This window comes from Capra hircus, chromosome 26 (assembly GCF_001704415.2).
Source record: "Capra hircus breed San Clemente chromosome 26, ASM170441v1, whole genome shotgun sequence".
NCBI lineage: Eukaryota > Metazoa > Chordata > Mammalia > Artiodactyla > Bovidae > Capra > Capra hircus.
The window spans coordinates 19135406-19163203 of record NC_030833.1 but is presented as its reverse complement, the minus strand read 5'-3'; the positions used below and the strand labels follow the sequence as shown (position 1 = coordinate 19163203).

The window sequence follows — 27798 nt, the reverse complement described above, 5'->3', positions numbered from 1 at the left end:
TCAGAAGATCCCTGGGACTTCAGCTTCTTTCTCAGCAAATTCGGGGAGTGGAATATTGAAGTCTTCTCTGCCCTTCAACCAGAACGTGATTTGCTCTCCTTTGCCCTGTGGGAAGTCAAGGAGAGCTGGTGAATCTCAGAGCAGGAGGGGCTGTCTGTCAAGTGTGGTCTCTCTGCAGACAACTCAGGTCATCCTTTCTGGCTTCCTGAGAATCATGTCTGTAGCCCAAACTGTAACCAGGCAGGAGCTGCCTCCATAAGGGACAAGCTTCATCACTGATGAAAGCGTGATCATGTCCTTGGACTAGGCTGATAAGCCCAAATGGACACTCAGCAAGTGGCCTAGGGGGTGAGGGCCAGTGGAGTCTCAATCTACTGCAAAGAAAAGCTTTTAAAGTAATAATAAAATCTGTTGAGCTCTTACCATGAGCAGGCCACCAGGGGAAACACCTCACATCCAGGTTCACAACACTCACAGCCACCCTGTGAGGGCAGTCTTATCACTGTTCCCATTTTACAGATGATAAAACCAAGCCCCCAGATCAGACAGCTAGGAACTAGTGGGGACAGGATTCGTAGCTAGGTCTACACTTCCGCCATCTAAAAAAGGCTTCCTCTCACCTGACATTAGATGACGCCAGAGCCAGGCTTAGTAAACTGAGGAGTTGAATGTACCCCCCCCCCACTTCACTTCTTTCCCTGGACGCTGACACTCACTCAGGCTCCCAGAGTCCCAGTAACCACTCACCACCCCCACTGTGAACATCTCCAAGCTGTGAGAAGCACCACCACCCCCAGAAAGGCAAGGTTTATCAAAAAGATGAGCCTGTTTCATGGTACATTTCAGTGATGGACGGGGAGCCAGCATGGAAAGAAGGCAGAGGGAGAGGGAAGAGATCCTGAGATGTGTAGAGATGAGACGAGGCCTAAGTGCTCCCAGACGAATGGGCTTCCATCACCTCCACCTGGGCACTTTAGACTCAGGAGAAGGGAAATAGAAGAATCTGGGCACGATTATTCCCGGGTTGTATTTGCTGTTGCTTCGTGTGGGAGACTATTTCATTCTGGGGTGTTCAGGCAGAAGCCAGGAGACCAGCGCAGCAAAGAGGAAGGAGGCGTCGCACAAGAGGTTAGTCTAGGTGGGAGCCAAGGTCACAGATTCCATGCTTGACCATCAAGGCAGCCATACAGCCCTCTCTGGAGGAAGACAACTGGCAATCAAGAGCGCTCTATGTGGACCTCAGTGATCTCCACGAACCAGGGCATGGAGACTCACTCATTCCATCAAGTTCCTTGACATCTCCTTCCAGGACCCAAGTGGCCCTGGTCTTACCTTGACTGGAATGGTGCCTCTCTTTTGCAAATTGTACCCCCCCGCAACTCCAAATGCCAGCAGGATGCCTGCAGTACTCTGAGAGACCTGGATCCGGACAGCTGCCAGAAACCAGTTACAGTCTAGTCATCACCATGGTTGTGAATTTCCTATGGATGTTAAAAGTAGAGCAAAGGCTGAGGGAACACCTCACACTTGGCTCAAATTCTGGCACTGCCAGCACGTCTCATTAAGCAAATCACAGACAACATCTCCCACATCTGGGACACATGGGCTGGGACCCCAAATCATACAGGCAGTTTTCACATGCTGCTGGGTGTTGCTCAAGCTTTAATAGGTTCAGTTTAAAAATAAGAACTGACTCCATATGCAAGTTGGTGTTCCTGTTGAATGGAGGTCAGCTGGGCCCCTCGGGTTCCCTGGGATGGTACCAGAACTGAGATATACCACCGAAAAGGTCCTTTGTAACTTGAACTGCAACCAAAGTGAGGCTTGGAGCCTACCTCAGCACTTCCAATTTCATATTTTATCCTTGAACTCTTATAAGTGAAGACAGTGGTTTAAATCTGGATTTGGGAACTCAGTTGATTAACTTAGACAAGAAAGTAATCAGAGGGGAGAAGATTTTGTGTGTGTGTCTTATGTGCTGTGAAAGATTTACAAATTCAAAAGAATGTTAGTCTAAATTTTTTAATATTTAAATCACTGAATAGTTAGTTTTCCAGTTGATAAATGTCTCAGTCAATAAATGGCATATATATGTCTAGCAATAATCAGTGCAATAAAACTACTCTGAAGCAAAAGAATTTGATGTTCCCCAGAGTTCCTGGCCATAGATTTCTTTGGTATCACCAAAACTATACACCAAGTTTGGCACATTGCTACTGACAGGCCAAATTCTGCCTACCAGCTGTGTTTGCAAATAGTTTTATTGGAACATAAACACACCCAGCATTTACAGGTTGCAAACTGCTGCTTCTGCATGACAACAACAGTTACATAGTTGCAACAGAGATTATAGCCTGCAAAGCCTAAAATACTTACTCTCTGGTCCTGCTCCGAAAGTTGGCCAACTCCTACTCCTTATTTAAATGATCTTACCCTATGTGTACATGACTGTTTAGGATGGAAAGTCTTAGAAGGAGCTGTCACGTGTGTTTACAGGGCTCCATCAAGAGCTCAGTGCAAAGGCTTATCTACAAAGCTTGCAACCAGTGTTGTCTAAAATGGATAATGATCTTATCCTTCAGATGGAAAAGAGTAGACAAAATGCAAATGGTCTTCTAAAAATACTCTCTGGTTAAAGATAGGGGACCAGAGGGACAGCGAGCTTGTGTTTGCAAAGTGCTGTAAACAATACCCACGCAAACTGCTGCTTTCCATTCTGGACGCCACGTTCATGGTGTCTCCAAACAGGCAGCATCTGGGCATGGTGACTCCCACCACACCAGCCACCACGGGACCTGCAAAGCCAAGGACAGAGGGGCACGGCCAGTCCGCAATTTCCCCAGTGTCAACTCCACAATGCACACCCAGTCAGCAAGTGTTTGTCAACTACTCTCCTGGGGCAAAGTTTGGCAACAGATTTCAAGGTTTACAATGAGGCAAACTACGGAATTCACAGACTCTGAGCAGAAAGCAACATAATCAGTTGTTATGGGTTGAATGTCTGTGTGCCCCCCCTCACATTCACATGTTGAATCTCTAAACTCAATACAATGGTATTAGGAAGTGGGGCCTTTAGGTGGTAATTAGAGGAGGTCATGAGTGTAGGCCTCTTTTGATGGATTAGTGCCCTTGTAAGAAGAGGAATTGGGCTTCCCAGGTGGCACTAGTAGTGAAGAACCCGCCTGCCAATGGAGGAGACATGAGACGTAGGTTCGATCCCTAGGTCTGAAAGACCCCTTGGAGGAAGGCATGGCAACCCACTCCATTATTTTTGCCTGCAGAATCCCAGGGACAAAGGAGCCTGGTGGGCTATAGTCCATGGGGTCGCAAAGAGTCAGACATGACTGAAATGACTTAGCCCTGAAATGAACAGGAAGAGACACCAGAGTTCTCTCTCTTTTCCCACATGAGGACGCAGCCAGAAGGCATTCTACATGCTTGAATAGGTAGAACCCACCGTGGTAGAATTCTTGAGCTTAGACTTTCCAGCCCCCAGAACTGTCAGAAATGTGTGTAGTTTAAGTCACCCAGTCTATGTATGGCATTTTAACAACCAGGCTGCTGCTGCTGCTGCTAAGTCACTTCAGTCGTGTCCGACTCTGTGTGACCCCATAGATGGCAGCCCACCAGGCTCCCCCATCCCTGGGATTCTCCTGGCAAGAACACTGGAGTGGGTTGCCATTTCCTTCTCTAATGTATGAAAGTGAAAAGTCAAAGTGAAGTTGTTCAGTCATGTCTGACTTGTAGCGACCCCATGGACTGCAGCCTACCAGGCTCCTCCATCCATGGGATTTTCCAGGCAAGTGCACTGGAGTGGGGTGCCATTGCCTTCTCCTAACAACCAGGCTGACTAAGACATAAACCAATGATGATGTTATTCACGCACTGGGGATGTACACAAAGCATCAGCGGCACAAACATAGGGGTGGTTAATTCTGGTTAGGAGTCAGGGTCTATTTTAGTTAAGCTGTGGAGGAGAGGGAGGAAAAGGTCTGGCTACCATAATTTGCAGGGTCCAGTCTCAAATGACAATAAGGGATCTTCCATTCAAAAATTATCAAGAATTTCAAGACAGTGACAGAATAGCATTTAATCAAGTGCAGATCATCTATTCCCAAGTCACAGGCCCATGAGTTTGATAATTTGATGGTGAGGCACGAATGCAAAGCAGTTCTGGTAATAACAGTTCTGGTTTGGAGGCTCCTCCTTTTTTTGGGCTAAACACCTTGGAATCTTTGTGTGTCCTTGTTGTTACCAAGCAATCTGGCTAAGTAGAAACACACAAGCAAAGATGATTCAATCTTTTCTTCCTCCCTGAGGATTTTACCATTTGGTTTTGGGGCTTCTGAAAGCCTCAGGCCTAGGGTGTGGATTTAGAACTATCTGCTGCTGACTTTGCTTTCACTTTTCACTTTCATGCATTGGAGAAGGAAATGGCAACCCACTCCAGCGTTCTTGCCTGGAGAATTCCAGGGACGGGGGAGCCTGGTGGGCTGCGGTCTATGGGGTCGCACAGAGTCGGACATGACTGAAGCGAGTTAGCAGCAGCTGCTGTATCTGGGCCACAAGGCCACCTGCCCTTAGTGCTGTCTACCTGTGTGGAGACCAGTCCAGAGCTTCAGCTTCTCCTTGGGCACGTGCCCAATCTGAAAGTGGATGGTGGCACCGAGGAAGTGCAAGAACATCGTGGTAATCTCGTCCACGTGTCAGATTCCAGTGCAAATGGGAAGTCTGCTTGCTAGCCACCATGTATGCATCTCCAATGGTTTCAACCTGGAAACAAAGGAAGAAACGGCTTTGTGTTCTTCCCAAGGGAGGCTGGGAGTGAGGGGATGAGTGCAAGTCAAGGCCCCTTGCTACTGATCCTGCTTTGGGCCCCATCCTTGGAAGGGCCTCACTCCATGACCTCCACCCCATCCAAGTCCTAGCATTTCCTCAAGGTCCCACCCTTGTCCCGTTTCCTCCACGAACCCTTCCTTCCCCAACCCTCTTCCCCAGTCACGGCTTTCCCTTCTGAAATCTGAGGCTGCCAGTGACCATATTCTCCCAACCAAGTTCAAAACTAGTTAGGCAGACAGCGACACACTGATGAGGCAAACCTTGTAAGATCACCTGGGTCCATCAAGGGCAGTCCATCTTATCCAACCTGGAATAGCTTCACTCCACAGAAGGGCCCTTAGGTACCATTATGCATATCATACATTTATACTGTACAAAATATATAAATGTAGGCATCTGTCTTCTTTTTCCCTAATCCTCCGAATAAAATCATCTTTCAGATCCTTCATTCACAAGATATAATAAATGACAAGCATAAGTATAAAGTTACAGCTCCTTTCAGATCCATCTGCATTTCAGCAGATTCCAACGATGATGGTAAAGGTGAAATTTCAGGCCTTAGCCAGGCAGTAAGAACACGTCTGCCTCCTGGTGACACTGAAATTACCCAAAATCAACAAGCACACAAGTCAAACTGCTTCTAGGCTACCTCACCCCACCTTGGGCACATCCTTTAGAAATACAAACTGATTAGTTCACGCAAAGCATAGCTGAGAAGAAAACGCTAAAAGGCAATCCCAGAGGAGCATCTTCTAAGCAGAGCAGCTTCTGTTTTTGTTGGGTGAATATGATCTGCTCTTTGTGACTGTCTGTACTATCTTTCTATCCACTCTTGAATTGGGGCTACATCGCTGGGGAACTTTGGGGGAATACCACTGAGGATGTGTTGCCAGAGGACGTGATTACATTGCCCCTTCCTGATCCAGGACCATAGGCAGAGAGCCCTGCCGTAAGAGGTCAGAGCTGATAAGCTTGTGGCTGCCCACCTGGTGTGTGTGAACACGGGCATCCTGGAGTCATCATCTGGCCCCACCAGAAAACATATAAAGTGGCCTTGTCATTAATGAATGAAGTCAAACTGTCAGCTCTTGTTCTCTTCCCCTGCAAAACTCATCTTTCATTCTAGGTGACCTTGTTCATACATCTCCAGAGTAATAGTACTAGTCAGGTAGTTGCTATCTGACCTTTAGTCATGAGTCTGATAATCTAAGCTTGAATTGCTAAGGATCACAGTAATAGAAGTGAGACACACCGGATTCAAAGACAATCTTTAAAGGAGAGTAAATGTGAGCCTCTCTGAATATGAAAAAGAAATATTCAGGAGGGAACTGGAGGAATTAGCCAGTAGAAGGTCAATGCCTGTTTGAGAAATGTGTTTACTGTGAGATAAAATAATGGAAGGAAACAGAGGGAACAGCTGATGATTCTTGACAAGCACCTACATCTGTGATGAATCAAGCCCTTTTCCAAGAAAACAAACAAGAATCAAATATTGAGTTTCTGCCATGAATTGAGATTGACTGCCAGCCTAAAATAGAGCCTTCTTCCTGACTGATGTCTTAGGCTGAATTCATCTTCATTCTTGCCCAGGGGGGACAGCTACAAGGGTCATGTGTGCCCCCACGACCCAGGAAACTGGGTGTCTCACCTTATACACGTCATAGGTTTTAATGATGTGATCAAATAAACTGTACGGCTCATTAAGGAGCTTCACAACTTGCAGGGGGGAGCTGAGAGAGCAGAGTTTAGTGAATCCAACAATGTCAGAGAAAAAGATTGTCACGGACTCAAAATGCTCTGGTTCCATTGACCTTCCTGCTATAAGCTGTTCTCCAGTGAAGCTGAAAACAGAGAATAAGGATGTTTTTGAATAGTATCTTATTTATATTGCCTCCTACACATCCCTACAAAGTCTCCCTGGTAGACCTTTTTTGCTTCAGTGCATTGGATTTTTGGTTAACAAGAATCCATCATCTAGAGGGAATTTTCTGACACCCATCTCCCAGCCTGCATTTTCTCTAAAGAGATTTTTTAATTGGTAGGTATAAATTCGGGGAGGGGTGAGGAGCAGGTCACATAAATGCCTTTTCAAAAAGATGTTCTCCCTGAGGGAACTGCATTTTCCCCTACTGGTTATAGAGTTGATTAGAAAGACTCAGCCTGCAGATGTGGGAACAATTGTAAACACTCATCAATTCATTAATTAACATTTTTGCTTCTATCAACCAATCTCACATCAACACATTCAAATCACCAACCCCCTTTTTTGTCAAGACACAGGGAAGGGTACAGGAATTTTAACAGCAGATGCTCTGTCGAGTGTTCAGAGAGTGCCCAGGTGATAACAGAGCCAAAAACGAAGCAAGTTTTGAATCTGAATTTAGTAGTGCGTATTGTGCAAAGTATCTGGACAGACGTATAATATAAATAATCTGATAGTGAAGAACAGGGAAGCCTGGTGTGCTGCAGTCCCTGGCGTCCCAAACAGTGGGACACGACTCAGCGACTGAACAATAATCTGAATAGACCGAGAGTATCGGATTCATGCGGAGAAGGCGATGGCACCCACTCCAGTACTCTTGCCTGGAGAATCCCAGGGACAGGGGAGCCTGATGGGCTGCAGTCCATGCGGTCGGGAAGGGTCGGACACGACTGAGCGACTTCACTTTCACTTTTCACTTTCATGCATTGGAGAAGGAAATGGCAACCCACTCCAGCACACTTGCCTGGAGAATCCCAGGGACGGGGGAGCCTGGTGGGCTGCGATCTATGGGGTCGCACAGAGTCGGACACGACTGAAGAGACTTGGCAGCAGCAGCAGCCGCATCGGACTCATGAAGCCAGAGCGCCATCTAGTGGTATCCTCCTATTGCTACATTCACTATATTCCATCTTTTACAGGTCTATATTTCGTAATTCCTGTGGATTAGAGGGCATTTGCTTCTGTCTCCCTCTACAACATGTACCCAATTACACACAGAATGCTTGACCCATTTTAGAAGAGCCTAACAGTCTCTTAAGAAAAGAACAAAGGAAATTGTCTCTCCATGTGGGGCCTCCTTAAACAGCAATGGTGTTGCTTGCTGGTTCTTTTGTCAAGGCCCCCGGAACTTTGAAATACCTGGGCAGCGTTGTGGACAAAAGCTGATCCATTTTCCTCTTCTCGGCCAGCAGCTGGTTGGTCCTCTCTCCCACCACCTCCTCCAGGTGATTGGCGTACACTTCCAGCTTGCTTACCACACTGTCTCTAGTACACTCACGCAGCTTTAAAAGAACCCAGAGTTCTTTGTCCAAGAACTTTAGGGCCACAGTGGAACACAGCATTCAAGTATACATTCCAAGACAGCAGGTCTTGCCCTTAAGCTTTCATCCTCAAGGGCTGCCTATGGACAGCAGTGAAAGGCCAGTGGCCATAGGCACGCGGCAGGACAGTCTGTCCTTTACCAGCCCTGTGATCTTGAACCGCCCACTTCTTTCCAGCCTCAGTTTCTTCATCTGAGACATAGGATAATAATACGTACTTCACAGGGTCCTTCAGAAAATTCAGCGAGGCAGTGAGTACTAGGGTTGTGTCTGCTACTCAGCAGGCACTGAACAAACAGCAGCCTTCACTGCCCTCCCCACGCCACTCTTCCCTACATGTTTCATGTCACTTTCACGGGCGTGCAGAAATGTAGGTTTCAGGATGAGTTGTTCTTCTCTCTTCAGATGGCAATACCAGACGTTTTCTTTTCTGGTGACAGATATCGGGGGCATTTCTAGATCCCATAGGCTCTTGTTTTATTTATTTATTTATTTTTTGAGGTGCGTAGGAATGATTTTATTTTTTTTCTTCCTTTTTATTTTTTTATTTTACTTTTTAAAATATAAATTTATTTATTTTAGGCTCTTGTTTTAGAGGCGTCTTCAGAGTAATCAAATAAATTTTTCATTTTTCACATGAGGAGACTGAGGCTCTTATAGGAAATACACTTACCTTAACATTGGCGACCCTATTTTCTAAGTAAAAAAGTAGTCACTGACCTGAGACCTACTATTTCAAACTATTTTGATATGGAGAATGCGGAACACAGGGCTGTTCTGTTAAGAACGTATAGTGGAATGGCCAAATTAGGAGTAGATGCCCGACTCCTACCCAGGCATTTATCAACTCCAGCTACTTCTCAAAGGCTGTACCTTCTGACATTCAACGAGCCAAAAGATGACACAGTGACCCTCATGTGAAGCCACTACTGAGAAAACTATTCAAGAGACATGAATAATTAAAGTCAATAACCTACTCTAAGTTCAGTGAATAGTTTTTTATCCTACCATCTAGTCCCAATGAATGAGTCATAACCCCCTGGAATGCTGGCTTGAAAAAGATTCTGAGGTCATATCAGAACTCCTTGGGAAGGAGAGTCTTGATTGATAAGCAGTATCTGGGGTGGACAAAGGAGGGCAATGAAAGTCTGATCCATGTTTATGTCGTTTATGGAATAAAGGGAGAATCTGCCACTAGACTTCAGCCAGCACGTGGCACAGCGCTTTGTATATGATGGGCACTGAATGAGTATATGATGAGGGAAGAAAAGGAAGGGAGGGAGGGAGGGAGGCACACAGAATCAGTCATAGTCACAGAGCTTTAAAATTCTGATGATTCAGTAATTAGGAGAAAACCTCTGCTACACACCTAACTCACCCTCCAGACAGGCTTCCTGTAAATTCTGATGGTTCAATAATTAGGAGAAAACCTCTGCTACACACCTAACTCACCCTCCAGACAGGCTTCCTGTAAAACCTTGATGGAACAGAAAGTGGGCCTTTTCTCTGGAGATTCATCCCAGCATGCCTTCACCATGACCACCATAATTTAATTTCCCTCCTCCTCCGATAGGGAAGGTCGATGTGGCTCGGAGGCCGTAGGGTCCTTGATTCGGTGGATGATTTCTGAAATCCATTTGGAGTTTAGGTAGCTCAATGCCTGAACTTTGGGCCATTGAGGACACTTCACTTTAAACAGAGGTGTTTTCAAATTTACAAAATCAGTTTTTAAGCAAATCAAACAGGTTAAAATTTCAAAGAAATCTGAATATTTTACAGGAAATATTAGAATTCTCCTGGAAAATGAGGACTCCTAGTGTATACCCTTATTAACCTGATTTTTTTTCTAATAAAACTTTTCTTGAAATGAGGGATATCTCCCCGTGATCTCAGGAGTATATATGTGTTTGGTACTAGAAACACTCTAAGTGTGCTTTATGAAATTTGCATTACCAGTAAAATTTTTCATAAAAGTTATTTTAACAAACAATAAATTGTAACTAGTATGTTCTGCCTCTGTGTCCAACTATGTAAACCTACTTTCTTTCACTTCCTCATTAACATCTACAGACTTTTATTAAACATTCTGGTTTGTAGAGGAAATAATATTTGATAACGATGTACATGTTTTTGTTATAAAAACCCTGTGGGTGTGACAAAATGAATGAATCTTAAATTTTTTACTAAGTGTAAGAAGCCAGTCTGACAAGGCTACATTCTGTGTGATTCTGTGTATATGATATCCCAGAAAAGGCAAAATTGTAGACAGAAAATAGATCAGAAGCTGCCAGGAACTGGGGGAGGAGAAAAAGTTACATAGGGGAAGCACTGGGGATTTTTTTATGGTTGTGAATTATTCTGCACAAAATTTGCATTGGTGGGTCGTGGCACTGTGTATTTGCCAAAACCCACAGGACTTTACAGCACGAAGAATGAATCGTAAAGAACGCAAGTTTAAAAATATATCAGTTGGGAGACTGGACAACTGCAAGACAGAATACAGACAGAGACCAAAGAATCTGGTTTACAAATGTGTGACATGACCTCCCTGAACGGGGAGGGAGCGAAGCACTGATGGAAGCAGCTTCTAAAATGAGAAGATAGGGACTTTCCTGGCAAGTCCAGTGGTTAAGATTCTGAGCTTCTGCTGTAGGGGACATGGGTTCAATCCCTGGTTGGGGAAGTTCCACATGCCACTAGATACATTTAAAAAAAAAAAAAAAGAGTTCTCTGAAGGTGGTCCTTGGTGTTCCCTTCCTTAGTGGTCCAATGGTTAAGAATCTGCCTTGCAATGTAAGGAATGTTGGTTTGATCCAGGTCAAAAAAGTAAGATCCCACATACCACAGGGCAATTGAGCACACAGGCGGCAACAAAAGAACCTGCATGACTCAATGAAGATTCTGCACGCCACAGCTAAGACTTAACGCAGCTAAAGAAATGAACAGTTAAAGATAAAATAAACTGAGTAGGGATGGTAAGACTGAAGTCAAAAGGAAATGTCCATAATCACTATCCTCTAGCTGGTAGACCTGCTTCTCCTGGGGATTCAGGTGAAGAACTCTGATGCTACTGTAAACATATACTGGGATTGAACAAATAAACGGGTGGCAGATGGCGGGAGCCAGGATGCTCGCTATTGGAAAAGGAGGTTATGCGTAAGTGATGGGGAGAGAATAAAATAAACGAACCGTGCAATAATGACACTGGAGATGTCAACATGAACTCATGTTTGCCTTAACACAGACACAGATGGGGAGCTAATGATATGAATGTGTGTGTACATGTGAGTTAGCATACACACACATACTATCCCACTCTGTCTACTAAGAGGGGCTAGAAACAACAGTATGCCCATAGCAGCAAGCACATCTAGCATCCAGGTGTTCATTTTCCAATCAAGGAGTCGAGTTTCTTAAAAAAAAGCAGTTGACTCTAGTACTGAAGCAGGGAAAATCCAAGGTGAGGCTAAAGCATCTTTTTTTTTTTTTTTTTTTGAGGCTAAAGCATCTTATACCACCAGAAACTAAGGAAGCACAAAATAAAACCCGGCAACAGGTATATGTCAAAGGTATACAGAAGACAATCGAAATGAAACGGTCAAAGATGAAACAATTTGAGCAGAAAAGTAGTATTAGATAACTCAAAATATAAAATAACTATCTCATACAATAAATTATATATACATATCATAAATGAAATATAATAGGTAACTGAATGAATATATAAATGGGAGAGCATAGACAGACCCATAGAAATAAATTCCAAAGAATTTATGCAGATTGTTCTCCATTCAAGGCGGTGGAGCACATGCCCCTGTCCTTAGGAGAAACCTTCACATAGTGACTTCTTTCTCAAGAGGACAGTATAGGGAAAGAGGAAATCAAGTCCCAAACGTTAGTGTTAGCGGGTCTCAGAATCAACTGGGGAGCTAATTAAAACACAGATCCTGGGCACATCCCTCTACTTTTCAATTCAAATAACCCTCCAGGCGATTCTGATGCCCGCTAAACTGTTTGAGAGTATGAGTGCTCAGTCACTAAGTTGATTTCGACTCTTATCGATGCTATGGACTGTTGCCCGCCATGCTCCTCTGTCCGTGGGTTTCTCCAGGCAAGAATACTGGAGTGGGTTGCATGCTGTGTGCTTCTCCAGATCTTCCTGATCCAGGGATTGAACCACCGTCTCCTGTGTCTCCTGCATTGGCAGGCAGATTCTTTACCACTGCGCCACCTGGGAAGCAATGAAATGTTTGAGAACCATTGCTCTAATGTGTGCAGGGAATTGATATTGTTCCCAGGACCAGGATTTGTTTGCAGGGATGTAGAGGTTAATGGAAGGGAGTGTTTGCCCATAAACGATGCGCTTATTGTACCCTTCCTGGTTGTGGTCCTCTGTACCCATCATCCCCTGTGACTGCCTCTCATTCAGCTTGGTGAGCAGATGACCATAATGAGGGGGAAATGCACCCACTGTCCATAGTCTTTCCACACACGCCCTCCCCTCCAGCTGGCACAATCACGTGGCAGCTGAGCTTAACAAGGGTAGGTGGGCTTCCACCTGGGTTCAGTGAGGGAAGATCTGTTAGCTGCTTGGTTCCAAATTCAGATGCCCCTGGACTTGAGATCAACCTTTCAGGAGGAGTCTCACCTCTCCTACATTTTGCCACAAATTAGAAACCAGAATCTGCTTTCAAAGTGACTAGTACACTCAGAAAGGCTCCTTACTTGAAAAAGTCTCCAGGAAATGCACAATGATTTAAAGAAGCGGTTTGGGATGGGCCGTCAGGGATGGACTAGAAATGGTGGGGAAGGCAGTAAACAAAAAGGGGAAAAGATAAGGGCCCTTCAGGTGGTGCTAGTGGTGAAGAATCCACCTGTCCATGCAGGAGATGCAAGAGACACAGGTTCAATCCCAGGATCAGGAAGAAGGTCTCCTGGAGAAGGAAATGGCTACTCACTCCAGTATTTTTGCCTGGAGAATCTCGTGGACAGAGGAGCATGGCGGGGTATAGTCCATGGGGTTGCAAAGAGTCAGACATGGCTGAGCACAGCACTGCAAGGAGAAAGAAATCAAGAGAGAAAGGTGGGCTGGTTTACATGCAAACTCACACTCTCACACACACACACACATACATCCTCTCTCCACGACAGTGGATCTCAACCTGAACTACATGTTAGAATCACTTGGGAAACTTTAGAGACCCAGATGCCAAGGTCATACCCCAAACCAGTGACATCAGGCTCTCTGAGGCTGAGATCCAAACCTCAGACATTTTTTAAGTGCCCCAGGAAACTCCAGTGTGCAGCCAAAGTGGAAAATAACAGTGCTGGGGGTTACGCCTACTGTGCATTTTTTAAACAAGTTTGATCAGGTCTTGCTTCACCTCCCATTACTTTTGCCTTTAATTCCCTCATGGAATGTGTTCAGAGACAATCTGGCTCCCCAAATCTCTCAAACCTGAATATATCCTTTGTAAGTAGAAAATTGGACACCACTTAGCAGAAAATTTAAATATGTTTAAAATAGGTCTACCTTTTCAATTTCATGAACAGAAATCTACCCTTAAGAAATATTCACACATGTCCACAAAGATTCATGACTACTCACTGCAGGAGTTTGAAACAGAAAAAAAAAAAAAAGGGACACAATCAAAATGTCTACCAATCAGTAATACTGGATTAGTCAAGAAGTTCATTTGGGCTTGTTTGTACCATCTTGACCCAAATGAACCTTTTGGCCAGCCCAAGATATAACATAACCTTACAGTGAAAACTATTGTGGTCCTTCAGAAAGAACAAAACAAATTTGTACTTACAAATATGGAGCAAGAGATGCCCAGACAGAGGGCACTTTCACTGGAGTGAAAGTGTGTCACTTTGGAGGCATATAAAAGTGGCCAGTGTGAGTAAAAGGAGCAAGGTATGAGAGGCAGAATTAGGAAGAGGAAGGCTAAATGCTGGTCCCCAGAGAGATATGCCTGTGTCCTGATCCACAGGACCTGAGAATGTGACCTTATTTGAAGAAAAAGTGTCTTTGCAAAAAAATTATCTGGGGTTGAAGTGTTCATCTTGGATTATGTGAGTGGGCCCTGATCCAAGGACAAGTGTCCTCATAAGAGACATTCAGAAGAAATGTACGCAGGAGATGTGGCAATGTGAAGATGGAAGCAGAGACTGGACCTATGTGGCCACAAACCCAGGAAGGCTGGGGCAGCTGCCTTGAAACAGGCAAAGACTGGGCCTCCCCTAGAGTTTCTAGAGGGCGCTCAGCCCAGCTAAACCTTGATTTTGGACTTCTAGTCTCTAGAACTGTGCAAGAATATTGTTTCAATCTAGCCAGCTGTGGTCACAGCCCTTGTTTTAGTTGCTAAGTCATGTCCGACTCTTTGCAACCCCATAGACTATATAGCCCGCCAGGCTCATCTGTCCATGGTATTTTTCAGGCAAGAATACAATACTGGAGTGGGTTGCCACTTCCTTCTCCAGGGGATCTTCCCAGACCTAGGATCAAACCTGCATCTCCTGCCTGGCAGGTAGAATCCTTACCACTGAGCCACCAAACACTAACATAAGTCACAGAGGCTCCATCAGAGGCCTTCAGTGATCTTGCAGGCTATTTATTGTAAGGACTTATCTTTCACTCCCCAGATGGGAAGTCAGGGGGAGATTCTGGGTAGAGAAGACACAATCTGACTCATTTTCTTCCAGAACTGCTCTGCCTGCTGTAATTGAATAAAGTATGTAGTTCTGAGTTCCTTAATTTTTTTGCAACCAAACTGTAATTTGTCTTCTAATTCTTTAAGAAGGAATATGAATTTTAAAAATGAAAAAATAAGACTGGAATAGATTCTAAATTAATAAACATCTCACAAAACAAAGAATAAAAGCAAGCATTTAAAAGGTAGTTCTCACTGCTGTTCTTAGTTTCTCAGTTGATTCTGACTCTTTGCAACCCCATGGACTGTAGACACCAGGCTCCTCCGTTCCATGGGATTCTCCAGGCAAGAATACTGGAGTGGGTTGCCATGCCCTCCTCCAGGGGATCTTCTCAACCCAGGAATTGAACCAGGGTCTCCTGCACTGCAGCTGGATTCTTTACCAGCTGCGCAACCAGGGAAGTAACTGACATCAATGATAGCCTGCGCTTCCTGATGTGAAGAAGTATTCTTACTAAAAATAACCTACATCAAGCCATTGGGAAACTGACAAATTCAGGTAGTAGTGCGTTCTATAAGACAAGAGATCTGGACTCTGAAAATGTCAGTATCTTAAAGACCAAAAAAGGGTGAAAGGATGGAACTGTTCAAAAAGGGTCTAAAGATATAAGATTTTTAAAATAAAAAACTGACTATACAGGAAAGAAAAAAGGCTAGGCTGAATGGAAACTGACAGGAAAGAAAAAAGGCTAGGCTGAATGACCAAGCCGGCCAAAGAGTCTCTCCCAGCATTACCTGCTGGTGTCAGGTTTTGATCATCAAAAGGTCCAGGGTCCTGGTGGTGGATCAGCTCTCTCATTAGGATGGCAATGCTGTAAACATCTCCCTTCGAGGTGCCAGACCGGGGGAGCCACAGTAGTTTTGGGGCTGTCCAGTAAGAACTCTGCAAAGCCAAGACTGTCAAAGGTCAGAGCTGCTGGGTGGAACAGGAAAAGTCACCCCTTCTCTTTCCAGGAAGCACAGGAGCCCTGAAAGTATCCAGCCCCCGAGAAGTTGGCCCTGATGGTTGGAGGCATCTCCTTATTCACACCCTTGGGGGCCCATGTGTGTGAATATGAAGGAACTAATGATGATGGTCCTGCCCTAACAATTTAACAACAGTACACTCATGACTGTGCAATTACAAGCAGCTTTTCTTTTCCTTTCTCCTTTCTGTATTGTCTACATTAAAAAAAAAAAAAAGTCATGTAACAATTCATAGAACATAAAACTACTTGAAAGCGAACAACTCAGTGGCATTGAGTACATTGAGTTCCAAAACATTTCTGACACCCCAAAGTAAAACCTTGAATCCATGAACCAGTTTCTGACCATTTCCCCCATCTCCCAACTCCTGCCAACCACCAATCCTCATTCTGTCTCCACAGATGTATCTGTGCCGGATATTTGATAAACTTACATTTCTTTTGTGGTGGTGTTTATAGATTTTTATATCGTTATGGGCTACAATCATGCAAAGAAAACATAGCGCAGGATGCGGAGGAAGTAACGGCTACTAACAGGTTTTCAACATTTCCCCCTTTGTCTTTTCGGCAAGATACCATATTATGGACACCTTCCCACGCGCACACAGCAAAGCTGCTGGCAGCATGCTGCTTCAGAGAGAGGCAGTCAAAGCGGAGCACACTGGGCTCACTAGGGCACAGGACAGTGCAAGGCAAGACTCAAGAGTGCTCAGCAAGCCTGGGCAAGTAGGAAGAGTTGTGGAGTCTCAATTCGCACACATGTGCAGGAGGGTTGGACTCCAGGTGGTGTCTTGTCTCGAGGTGTACATCAGAATCACTTGAGAGGCTTTTAGAAAGCGACACAGATGCGCAGACCCCATCTTCATAAGTTCTGATTCAGTTGGCACGAGATGGGACCCAGCCCCTTTCATGTCTTTTGAAGCTTCTCATGTGATTCTGAAGTGCAGAGATGGTGGAGAACTACCAAGCTCATCAGCTGTAAGGGGCCTGGTGGGTGGTTCCCTCTCCACTGGGAACACGGCATGAAGACACGAGGGGACACGGAAGACTGAAGGCAAGGCCAGTGACTCCCTTCAGGCCACCCAGCTAAGTCAGGGCAAGGACTAGGCTCCTTGCCCAGACACCCCAACATGGGCTCAGGCCACCAGTGGGTTGTTTTGGTTTTTTTCTTTCCCTCTCTTTGGGTGACCGGAATAACCGCATCCATCAGCCCCAGAGGAAGGCCCAACTGCAGGGACCCAAGTAGATGAGCATCAGAAAGTGCAGGTGGGATGAGGAGCCCTGTTCCCCTCTCCTGACAGCTCGTGGGTGCAGGATTTGCAGTGGTTACCTGATGGGTCCGTCGTTTCCTCATTGTATGTTCTGTATGTCCGGCCATGCTGGAGTTCCCACAACCCAAATCCCAATAGCTTCACCTGCATCCGGCCGTCCACCAGGCAGTCGAAAGGCTTCAGGTTGCCATGGGACCCCAGGGGGCTCCTGTGGAGGAACAGCAGGCCCTGAAGAGTGAATAGAGTAAATGGATTAGAGCAGGTGCCGATGGATGCTGCTGGAAGACATCGAGACTGACGGACAGAAACAGACAGGCCGTGGTGGGAGATATGTTCATTTCCACATTCATTTGTTCAAGAGCCCCTCGCCCAGGGGGTCACCCTGGGCAGGGACATCCAAAAAGGAGAAAACTATTTCTAGCCCCTTAATGTGGAGCCACAAAGGCAAGGCCAACTTAAAAAAAAAAGTAGCATTGTGATCAGACTCTTGGGTTCAAACACTAACTCTACCACATGGTAGAGGGCAAGTAACTTTACCCCGTGTGCCTCACTCTTCTTGTCAAAACAGAGATGACAGGGGACTTTCCTGGTGGCCCAGTGTTTGGGAGTCTGCCTTGTAATGCAGGGGACATGGATTTGATCCCAGGTCGGGGGACTGGGATCCTACATGTTGTGCAGCAACTAAGCCCTCGCAGCACAACACATTACAGCAATTATTTGTATGCAATAAGAAAGCACTATTATTTATAATATTATTTATTTATAAAGAGGACAGAAAAAAAAGCCTAGAGTCAGAAGACATGTTCAAGCCTAAACTTTACCACTAAGTTTCTTCAAACAAATCATCTAACTGGGCCTCAATTTTACCATCTGTGAGATCGGTCTGCCTTTGACCCCTGCTACTCGAAAGATGTCCCAGGGACTAGCAGCATCAGCATCCCCTGGGAGATCCACAGAAATGCAGAATCTCAGGCCCTGCCCAGACCTACTGGATCAGACTGTGCATTGAAACCCGGTCCCCAGGAGATGCATGTACCTATTAAGCTGAGAAGACTTGTCCTTGTCTTGTTCTCAGCCTTGGCTGCACATTAAGATCACCAGGGGAGCTTAAAAAAAATAAAGGAATGCTTGGGGCCAGACACAAGAACCTGTATTACTGCAGATTACATATCACATAAACCAAGCCTGAGTGCAGAGGAGACTGATCAGAATGGAGGAAGAGGACTTAATCTGAAGGCAGGCTAAAGGAGGTCAGTCCCCAAGGCAGTGATGACTCTTATTTGCCAAGGAGATAAGGGTGGTGAGGGGGGATCTCTCACGATGAAGAAACTCGGGGTTTTAAACTGCTCCCTGTGGCGGTGGGAAGGAAGCTCAAGAAGGAAGGGATATATGGATACATATGGCTGATTCACATTGTTGTGCAGCAGAAACTAATTTAACATTGTAAAGCAATTATACCCCGAGTTAAAAAAAATTTTTTTAAGGTATGTTAAAATGTTTAAAAAATAAACTGCTCCCAGGGGGCAGGGATGGAGCTGGAAGATAAACCCAGGTTCAGACACCTTTGAAGTCCAGCCACTTCTCAACCACTCATTTTACTGTTTCTGGACCCCTGGCGTTTGCAGAGGAGGGTGGAGGAGGAAGCGGGTAAGTGAAAGCATACCTCTTCTTCTGGCAGTGTCAGGTTTAAATGAATCACAAGTCTAGCCTTGAGTCACGCGGTGTGGTTACAGGTGGCAGCAGTGTCCAGCAAGGAGGAATTTGAGAAGTGTCCCTGAGTGGATTATTGTACCCTGGGACAGGGTCCTTGGGCCCCCTGGGCGCCAGCTCCGGGACTCCCCTCTTCCTCCAGCAGTAATGTCAGGCTGAATCACTGTCAGCCCTAGCAAGAGCCCTGAGCCAGTATTGCGTAGAATTCAGGCTAATACAGAAAGCAATAAGGAAACGTTCAGGACAGTGGGTACACTACCCCCACCTCACCCCTAAAAAATCAGGAAGCTGTGTTCCTTTACCACCCTGCTTCATTGTTTCTTGAGATGATAAAGTTGAATCACATTTCAGAAATGCTACTCGCTGAACCAGTCCCGGAGGGGCCCATTAGGTTTGTCTCTGGAATGTTTCGGCGAGGCGCCAACAAACAGCGGCCTGGGCTTGAAATCTGGGAAGACCTGAGTCCCATCCAGAGTCCTCTCAGACCTCACAGAGACGTCTCCTTTCCACAGGACTCCTCCTGAACACACACGACTGTCCCTGCCCTTGCTAATGCCAGGCACACCCCCAACGTGAGACCTTCTACATTCTGGTTGCTGGTGACCACCACTGACATCCAGGGATGTTAGCAAAACTCCTTCCATGAGGACAAAAATGACACGTTTAGGGGTGCCTGAAATCCTAGGCAGGTAGTTCTCTCCAAGAGATGGCTTTTGTCTGTTTTGTATTTATTTTTCTATCTTGATGGAAATATCCACTAAGGGCCTGAAATGTATTCTGTTGTTTGAGAACAAATAGAACCATGATACCTCACAATTTAAGTGCCAGGTTTCACACACTTTTGGCAGTTCTATTACCTACGTATCTGAGGCCACATTTATTTTCCAGTTGGAAGGCTGAGGCTGGCCCACACGGCTCCTCCCTCTGAATCCCACAGCTGTGTTCTCTAGCACTTGGGAAGAAAGAATTCAGCTTTTGGATACAGACTGGTTGCAGAACCCGATCTGCCTCTTGCCAGTTGGGCCGGTTACTTTACCTCACTAAGCCTCTTTATTTTTCCTTTTGAAAATGAAGTAAATATGAATATTACAAATATTAGAGCTAAGGATAAATTAACCACAAGGTTAATTGCTAATTATGAAGAGCACTGTCCAATAGAAATATAATGTAAACACATGTATCATGTTTAAGTTTTTAGTTAAGCAGGTGAAATTACTTTTAACATTTTATATAACCCAATGTATTAAAAAAACTTATCTTTTCAACATGTAATCAACATGAAAATATTATTGAGATATTTCCCATTCCTTTTTTTTTTTAACTAAATCTTCAAAAACTGGCATGCATTTTATACTTTTAGCACATCTCCATTTGAACTAGCCACACTGCTAATTTCAGTAGTCACATGTAGCTGGTGGTACCATATTTAAACAATGCAGGCTTGTCCCATTGTTCAGTTAAATAAGAAAGTGTATGGTTTTTAGTATTAGCAATTGGGTTATCTGGGGTAACAGTAACACCATGCATGCTCAGTTACTAAGTCGTGCCTGACTGTGGCTCCAAGGACTGTAGCCCGCCAGGCTCCTCTGTCCATGGGATTTCCCAGGCAAGAATACTGGAGTGGGTTGCCATTTCCTCCTCCAGAGTAAACCATACTCCTGCTAATACTAACAATTAACATTTATTAGATAACTGTTTTGGAGTAGGCATGATGTTAAGTGACATGAATATCTTAGTGCTCAAAACCACACTATGAGGCAGGCACTGTTCTTATCTTTATTTCATACACAGGGACACTAGTTAAGGTCATCTTTCCATACATGGCAGAGCCAGGGTTTAAATCCCCAAGACAACTTCTATGCCAAACTGTCCTTCATCCTGTTAATCAAGATGTCTCTCACTGAGAAACAAGGGCCCATCCCTAACTCAAGATGAGTATTATACTCTCCAAAGATCCTTTCCGAGCTGGCCCCACTGGGTTGAACTCTCTGAGCACAGGACAAGAACATGCACTCCTCTGCACCCTCCCAATTGGGTTAACCCAGTTAGGTGCTTGATCAATATACATTTGCTCTCTTGAAAAGTCGGTGGCATCTCAGAAACTCCCTGCTACCTGGTATAGAGGAGGTTCTGGTCAAATGGACATCGGGAGAGGAATTGTTCTTATGACTGGTATGTGACGGCCACAAGTGCAACCTGGCCCCCAGAGCTCGATCCAGCACCTGGGTTCACGTCCAGGTCACCCATGCCAAAGCTCCAACATGATCTAGGGAATTTTCTGTTATTCTTAATCCCCTTTCAAGGAACGTTTACAGAGTAATTGGCCTCAGAGGCCCTACATGAGCCTTGACATAGGGCAATGTGCACACTTCGTTTCAGGAGACAGCAAGCCTTCCAAAGCAGAGTCAAGCTGTCCTCTGTTCTTCTGGCGTGGAATGCAGGACAGACTCAGGGGCCCTAAAATGGCTGATGACCACCAGGGAGACTGTCCCCTTCAAAGTGTCATTCACACCCACCCCAGCATTTCTCCAGACCATCGTTTGAGTTAATTCTTGAAGACCAAACACCCACACCAAAAAGGCTAGTCATTCACATCATGGTGAGAACTTACTAGCTTTCTCTTTACATCCAATATAAATGATGCCAACTGCTTTGATTGGGATGGGAGGCAGATCACTGGAGATGAGATGAGACTACTTCCCTGGGCTTAGTGGGAAGGTAATGGAAAGTAGGGGAGGGAAAAACAGAAGATCCCAGAAGAGAGGATACCACGTCAGAGCTTCCTATTTTAAAACTGTCACACCACCATCTAAATAATTTCCTATGTACAATTCCTGACCTTTTCACTTTTTCTTTAGCTTAATTTTAAGCCATTCAAAGATGAAAACAAGTCCTTGTCTTCCTAAGAACATGCACAGATTAGATCAAACCCTTAAGAGACGCTCAATGAAGTTTTACTAAAATAGTGTGAGTGGTGACTCAGAGTTGTCCACGGAAACCAATCACAGGGAGGTTCTCTTTGTCTACCTCGCTTGGTAACAATACATTGGCTTCCCACTAAGGCCTGGGAGGTCAAAGTTTAACAGGGTCGTTAGGACTTAGCTCCTTAGACACAAAGAGCGATCGAATTCTTGAGGAACAAATGTCCTTCAAGGTCAATCAGGTCAACCTCATCCAAGAAACCTACATGGAGGCTGAGTAACAATAATAATAATAATAGCCAAAATATATCTGATACTGAAGGAGGAAATGGACAGAGCTGGACTCCCTCTTAGGCCAGGCTGCGAGCATTAGGCTACATGCATGGTCACCCTCCCAGTGGACTCTGAACTTTGTGTCCAGTGTCTATAGAAACGGCATACCAATGGAAAACCAGACCCCCAGATAAAAGAGCCTCAGGACTTGGACTTGGACTCTCTGTTGCCTAAAAGAATATGCTAATTATCTCTGTAACAGAACAAAGTGGTAAATTCCATTATGTTTATCGGGATATGACCACAGGCCTATTGATAAATATCCGCTCTTTATCTAGTCTTGTGACACATGAATCATGGGTTAACTTTGATCGTATCTCTCTCTTACCTTGTCCAGACTAGTTTCAAGGAATTTGGGTAGGTGGGTTTGAGCAAGTACACTTAGGGTATATAAGGTTTTCACAAAAACTGGTCGGGGTCCTTTGGCTAAGAGGAGACTGCCTTGGGCAGCTGGTGTAATAAACTGCCCGCCACTACCTGCATTGCCCTTCTGAGTGAGTTTGTTTCCCGGAATGTGTGGCTACAACATTTGGTACATGGACTGGGAAACTCCTCACTTTGAGGAGACAAGTCCCATTTGGGACTACTCCGAGGCCTTGTGGCTTGAATCTTCTAGAGGGGGGAAGGCGCCTCGCCCTTCTAGAAGGATTCTGCTTCTCAACACCCGGACCTTTCACGTTAACAGGTAGTGGATGGCAGCAGGGGAACTGAGCGCTCAGGTGAGGAGGTGGAAGAGGGGGCCTGATCAGCCTGATCACTCCCCTGGGAGGGACTAGAAAGAGTGGGGACCCAAGGAGCCTGGAATAGGCAGGCGGCGATTGCTTGGTACACAGGTCTAGGAGCGTGCTAGGGCTTAGGAAGGAAATTTGTGAAGGTCATTTAGGAGGTGTGTCCACGCCGTCTTAGGGGAAATTATTTCCAGCGATTGCCAGGGGACTTTTAGGATAGAAAACTGGTCCTTGTATGCTCGTATTCTGCCCTCCCCAGGAGTTGTCCCATCTGCTGTGAAATTCTTGACCCCCTTGGAATTGTTAGGCTAGAAGAAGGGGGTACATAAGTGAGCATGAATTGGCTTTCCCGGAGACGGCCTGGGACGTGGGATATTTAACCCATCTGTGTTTTCATCCGCATCGGATCAAGCCCACCAAGACAGAATGGACTTTAAGGGAGAAACAGTCTTGGACCACAAGGTGTTCTGGATCAGCTGTGCTGACCAGCAGGTGAAGACGTGCCGATCCCCCTTCTCCCTCTGGGATCTGGCAGGTAAGGCTCTTCTCACCCCAGTTAGGAAGGAGGCAGAATGGCAATTTAAGTGTCATTGTGTGGAAATATCAGAAGTACATAGGATTCTGAGAACTTTGTAGACAGAACGAAAAGGAAAAGTAGAAGAAGGTCTGAGAAGGTAAGCAAGATGGGGGGAAGTGAATCTAAGGCAACTGTATTGGAGTGCATGATTAAACATTTAAAGAGGGGATTAGGAGGAGACTATGAGGTGAAGATGACGCCTAACCGCCTCCACATACTCTGTGAGGTCGAATGGCCCTGTGGGAGTAGGATGGCCACCAGAGAACACCCTGAACTTAAAAATAGTGGAAGCAGTCTATACAGCAGTCACAGGAGAGCAAGGACCCCTGGATCCATATCCATATATTGACTCATGGCTAGGCTTAGCTCAAGACCCTCCTACTTCCACAAGGGTATCCAGAAGGGAAAGGGAAAAATATTAATGGCGCAAAAATTGACTGATGATTAAAAAAGGAAATTCTACAGGATTTGGACAGGGACCACCTGACCCCTCCCCCATACTGGATAATGACGCGCCTGCCAGTGCTCCACCAGGAAGGGAAGCTGCCCTGATGCCCAATCCAGGGCCAGGGGAAGTCCTGCAGCAGCCGCTGCTCCTCCACCAGCTCTCCCCGAGGTCGTAGAGCTGCCACCTGGGCAGGCTCCGATCCCGGTGACAGAAGCCTCTGGCCAACACTTCCAGGATCTGCTCCAGCCAAACCGCCCAAGCTATATCCGCCTCTCCCGCCTCTCCCGGTGAGTACTGACAGGAAGGGGAGGGAGATGTTGGAATTAAGCAGAGACTGCGCTCTGCCAGAGAGCCAGAGGGAATGAAAGCGAACAGATAAGAGATTTGCAATGCTAGCTGCTGCTCTGAGAAAGTCTATCTCGGGCCCTCCGGAAAACCTCCTCTGCCCCAGGGACAGGACAGTCCTTCAACACGTCCCAACAGAGGTCCCGGCCCCATTACAGCCAAACCAGCGTGTCCGGTGCCGAGCTTTTGGCCACTGGAAGAATGAATGCCCTAAGGCAAGGAAGGAAGAGGAAGCTCCCGCAGTTGTGGGGCTTGCTGGACTGGAAATTAAATAGGGCTGCTGGTAACCTTAAAAGTGGGCGACCAAAACATTGACTTCATGGTGGAGACAGGAACAGAACTGTCAGTAGTAAAACCTGTGGCACCACTGTCCAGAAAGACCACCACTGTCCAAAAAGTCTACCACTGTAACTGGGGTATCAGGAGAAGAGATGATTAAATTGTTTTGCCAGCCCAGAAAATGTCAAATGGTGGGGCACCAAGTGACTCATGAATTCCTCTATATTCCTGAGTGCCCAGGACCCCTGTTGGGAAAAGACTTGCTCCCCAAACTAGGAGCACAAGTGACTTTCTCCCCTGAGGAGAGGCCCACCTTCCGGATGGACACTATGACTTACTTGCTCTCTCTCTCAATACCACCCCAAGATGAGTGGAGGTTGCATGAGCCTCCAAAGGAAGAACCGGGTGGGCTGGAAGAGCAAGAGAGAGAGCTAACTTAATTATTCCCTGAGGTCTGGATGGAAGACAACACCCCCTCCCCCCAGGCTGGCTAAACATCAAGCCCCAGTGATAAAAGAACTCAAACCAGGCACCATCCCGGTTAGAAAGCACCAGTGCCTGCTGTCTATAGAGGCCTGGGCCAGCATACTGCCCCACATCAATAGAGTGAAACAAGAGGGCATTCTAGTAGAGTGCCATTCGGCTTGGAATATGCTGATCCTGCCAGTCAAAGAGGAAGGAGGGCAGGACCATAGGCCTGTACAAGATCTCAGGCTGGTCAGCCAGGCTACTGTGACTTTACACCCCACTGTTCCAAACCCCTATACCTACTTAGCCTCCTCCCGCCGAGGACTAAAGTTTATACTCGCCTAGATCTCAAGGATGCCTTCTGCCTACGCCTTGTCCCAGCATCACAGCCCGTCTTTGCCTTTGGATGGGAAGATCCAGTCGGCGGCACCAAGCAACAGCTCATCTGGACTCCCCCACAGGGGTTTAAGAACTCCCCAGCCATCTTTGGGGAAGCCTTGGCTTCTGACCTGAACTCATTCCATCTGGAAGAGTATGGATATTGGCTCCTACAATATGGGGATGACCTGCTGCTGGCTGCAGAGACCAAGGAAAAGTGCTGGGAAGGGACAAAAGCACTGCTCCAGCTGCTGATGGAAGCAGGTCACCGGGTGTTGAAGAAGGAGGCACAGATCTGCAAGGAGGAAAGGTCTCTGGGGTTTGTTTTAAAGAAGGACACAAGGCTCCAGACCCTAGCTGGGTCCCATATACTGATGGCACCAGCCTGATAAAACAAGGACTATGGCTGTCAGGTTAGCCAAAGTGGAAGGGGCCATCAAGATTGAAAAGGGGTGGTAGCAATTGCCAAATGGCAAATTATTGGTACCAAAGGAGCTGGCACACAATCTGGTAAGCCAAACACACCAAGCGGCCCACCTAGGACAGGGTGTCTGCTCACAAGTTAATGCTGCCTCTCGGGTATTTAGACAAAAACCTCCGGGTATTCAGCTGAAAGGCACGCTGCCCTTTGAACACCTGGGAGTGGACTTCACTGAAATGAAACCTCAGTGACACTACCGTTACCTGCTGGTCATGGTATGTACATTCTCGGGATGGGCAGAAGCTTTTCCTACCTGGACTGAAAGAGCATCAGAAGTAGCCCGGTGCCTGCTTAGGGAAATAGTTCCCAGATTTGGACTTCCTACCAGCATTGGTTCAGACAATGGCCCGGCTTTTGTAGCTGATTTAGTACAACAAGTAAGCAAAATTTTAAATATCAAATGGAAACTGCACACTGCATATAGGCCCAGAGACGGTGAAATGAACCAACCAGACATTAAAGAGACTCTCCAAGAGGATCATAGAGACTGACTGCTCCTGGGTGGACTTGCTTCCGACGGCTCTGCTCAGACTCAGGATGACCCCACAGTCCCAAGGCTATTCTCCATATGAAATTGTGAATGGGAGGCCTCCTCCCATAATAAAACAGGTGTCAACAAATTTGCCTCAGGTAATGGGGGATAGGATTTTACAGCAGATGGAACTGGGTAAGGTAATAAATCGGGTAACTAAGTTTGTACAAGAAAGGGTGCCGTTCCCCCTTGGGGAACAGATTCATGAGTTTATGCTTGGTGACCAAGTATGGGTCAAAGATTGGAAACATGATTTGCTAGCCCCTCGGTGAAAGGGCCCTTACGTTATTCTAACTACCCCTACTGCAGTTAAAGTTGCAGGTATTGTCCCTTGGATCCATCATACAAGGGTGAAGAGAACATACCATGCAGACCCAAAAAATACCGAGTGGACTGCACAGAGGGACCCCGCTGACCCTCAAGAGACTAAGACCACCCTTAAGAAGAAGGAAAAGAAGATCCCGGACGAGCCCCTTCAGGATGAAGCCGCACAATCAACTCCTGCTGCTTGGCCTCATCAACATGATTTTGAATTTAACTTCCATTTCAACTCAGGACAATGTGTTCATCTCATGGGCACATTCCTACCAGACTTCCAAAACACCTCCAGCTGCTGGATAAGTGGGGCTATGCTTCTGTCAGCGATGGAGGGACCTCCTTGGTGGGTGTCACCACTCTGCCAAGATTTTAAACCACTCTGCTCTTTTCTGGAATGACAAAAAGAGACTTTCCTCTCTCTTGTCAATCATAACCTCTCCTTGCTCTCTTGGTGTAAGACCTACAGTCAATAAACTCAGGTCATGGGGTTACATTTGATATAAAGGCCAGTGTAACAAAAGCCTAACCTACAAGCCCCAATAAATCTACCTTATTTACACACTAGGTGGACAAGATCTGTGTTTCAGTGGTATGAGTATATTGCTGCCTTAGGCTTCCCTGGTGGCTCAGATGGTAAAGCATCTGCCTACCATCTGGGAGATCCGGGTTCAAACCCTGGGTCGGGAAGATCTCCTGGAGACGGAAATGGTAACCCACTCCAGTATTCTTGCCTGGAAAATCCCATGGATGGAGGAGCCTGGTAGGCTACAGTCCACGGGGTCTCAAAGAGTCGGACACAACTGAGAGACTTCACTTTTCACTATAGGGACAACAGATATTATGATTAAAGTAGAGGCCTTGACTAATTTCACAAAACAGGCCCTCCTAGATAGAACAAAAGCCATCCAAGCCTTAAATGAAGAGCAAATCCAAATGAGAAAAGCAGTAATTCATAATAGAATTGCTTTGGACATACTCACAGCTGCTTAACGAAGGACCTGTGCTATAATTAAGGTTGAATGTTGTGTATACATTCCTGACTTATCTGGCAATGTATCGATTGCTTTAGATGACATGAAAAACCAGGTAAAAGCAATGTCAAATGAAAAGATTCCTTTCTGGACTTCAGTCCTCTCTTGGGTGAAGGGCAATTGATGGAAAACTATATTTACCATTGTTATAGTTA

General features: G+C 45.8%; 1 pseudogene; it reads right to left on the bottom strand.

Moving 5' to 3' along the window:
• Positions 1-27798, bottom strand: part of LOC102187292 — a 60506-nt pseudogene continuing 32708 nt past the window's right edge.